This window comes from Oratosquilla oratoria, chromosome 26 (genome assembly GCF_046742065.1).
Source record: "Oratosquilla oratoria isolate Oo_2021 chromosome 26, ASM4674206v1, whole genome shotgun sequence".
NCBI classification, from domain to species: domain Eukaryota; kingdom Metazoa; phylum Arthropoda; class Malacostraca; order Stomatopoda; family Squillidae; genus Oratosquilla; species Oratosquilla oratoria.
In genome coordinates, this window is record NC_134802.1 from 39,580,694 (window position 1) to 39,583,193 (window position 2,500).

Below are 2,500 nucleotides of genomic sequence, written 5' to 3' on the forward strand. Positions count from 1 at the left end.
ACATGAATGTGTTACTGTGGACTAGGTGGCATAGGGAGGGAGTGGTGCACAGTTTCGTTTTATATTTTACCACGAAAGCCTAGTGACGCGTAAGAAGTTGAGTAAAGAGAACTAGCTGGCTGACTGTCTTGCCTAACCCGACGCCATGAGGCAACTTGACCTAACGCGGAGACCCTTTCTGGCCTGTCAGTGAATACCAGCGTCAGGTCCTATACACTCCAACTCCAAATGCATACAATTTGCACAGATGCTACAATGCTTGTTGGGTGCACGTACGCCACACGCACAAACACACACACACACACACACACACACACACACACACACACACACACACACACACACACACACACACACACACACACACACACACACACACACACACACACACACACACACACACACACACACACACACACACACACACACACACACACACACACACACATATATATATATATGCACACACACACACACACACACACACACACACACACACACACACACACACACACACACACACACACACACACACACACACACACACACACACACACACACACACACACACACACACACACACACACACACACACACACACGCACACACACACACACATATATATATATATATATATATATATATATGTGTGTGTGTGTGTGTGTGTGTGTGTGTGTGTGTGTGTGTGTGTGTGTGTGTGTGTGTGTGTGTGTGTGTGTGTGTGTGTGTGTGTGTGTGTGTGTGTGTGTGTGTGTTTGTGTGTGTACAGTATGTGTGTGTGTGTGTATTGTTGTAGTAGTTATGTGTGAATGAATATATATTTATATATGTAGATATGTTTGTGTGTGTATTACATACACAGATATACCCGTGCGTACACATACAGTGTATTTAAAGAAATATTTCTATTTTCTGCAGGTACGATCAAGGAGCTCGACAGATAGAAGAAAATAGTTCTGTCCTATCACACCTATTAAATGTGGGGTATTAAGAGACTCTGAGTCTAACGTGTTAAGTCGACATACAGTAAGTACGCAAATATACACTCTATCTCCAACGGTTCTTGGTAATTGCTTACTTCTCTAACTGTCCGTGCACGTAGATCTAATGTTATAAGCATCTCTTGTCTTAGGCTTCTGAGTTAGTAATTGGGTCATTATCGAAAAACAGCCGCAGATTAATTAGGGGTATAACAGAAATGTTGGAATAAGGTGCGATAACGCATGTATGTTTGTAGTTGGGATGGACACTTGATATTAGAAACTAGAAAACTCGAATGAAGTAACAAAAAATGGTGTGGGAGGGAGGTTGGGAAGGAGGTGTATTGTGGCAAAGGTGTATTGTGGCAAAGAGGTAAAAGGGAACAGGGTTGCAGTGGATGGGCCAAATTTATGGGGTGGCTTCCAGTGGGCTGAGCTGTCGCCATGAAAGTCTGTGAAATGGGGATCTGGGTGTGAGGAAAGGAAATGCGCGCACTGAAGAGGCAGTTCAGTTCGAAGCTTTAAGAATCATTTAGATAAACGCGTAAGCAAGATGCTGTGATGATTATTATTTATTTTATATTATTTGTTTTTGTTTTGTTATTTGTCTGTTTGATTCTCATTTATTATTAGTTATATGTAAATTTATTATTATTTTCTATTTACCTGTTTGCTTATTATCTAACTATACCTATGCATTTATTTACGTATTTTATTTGTTATTTACATTATTATAGTTTTTATTGATTAATTTATTATCATTATGATTTTTTCGCATCCGACCTAGATATGGACCAAAAGGTCTCCTGTCGGCATGCTCCGCCTTTGTAATCCTTTGTAATCCTTTGTATCCGGGGTAGCCACGCGAGGGAAGAACATTTTTTCATATTTAATAAAGGGAGGAAGGGGCACTAGTGTTCGCGAGGGAGTGAACGAGGGAGATGAAGATGGAGTGATAGAAGGGTTAGGATAATAATAAGAATGAGAAGCGGAGTGTACCAGAGGTCTATTATGGAGATAGACGAGGGTAGATACGGGTAGAGTTGTGTGGAGGGAGGGTAGGTAGGATGTGGAGAGATGGAACAACTCTACTCCGTGGTTGGAGGACGGGGTAGAGGAGTGTGCGAGGGAGTGAAGTAGGGGAGCAATGATGGAGTGACGGGAGGATGACACAGAGGTTGAAGAGCGGAATGGAGTGAGGAGGTCTGCTACGGAGGGAGGAAGAGGAGGAGGAGATGAAAGGGACTTGTAGTAGATAAGGGTGGAGTTGTATGGATGATGTTCAACAGGATGTGGAGGGTTAATGAGGAGAAGCTAGAAGTTAAGCAGGAAGTTGAACTGGCATTGGATAGGAAAAGGAGGGAGTGGAGGATAGACAAAGGACAGTTGAATAAAGAGAGAGTGGATGGGGGAAGGACATGTGATAGATGACGAAGGGAGAAGGTAAGAAGCGGGCAATATAGAGATAGAAATAGAAATAGAGGGAGTGGAGAGAGGAAGGTTAGTTGAAAAAAGGAATT

The 2,500-nt window shown here is 42.4% G+C and overlaps 1 long non-coding RNA gene across 1 annotated transcript in view; it reads left to right on the plus strand.

Moving 5' to 3' along the window:
- The first annotated feature begins 918 nt into the window (after positions 1-918).
- Positions 919-2,500, plus strand: part of LOC143039209 (uncharacterized) — a 51,070-nt gene continuing 49,488 nt past the window's right edge. Inside the window, exon 1 of the long non-coding RNA XR_012967628.1 lies at positions 919-1,026. This is a non-coding gene — a long non-coding RNA (uncharacterized LOC143039209). The remainder of the gene's footprint in view (positions 1,027-2,500) is intronic.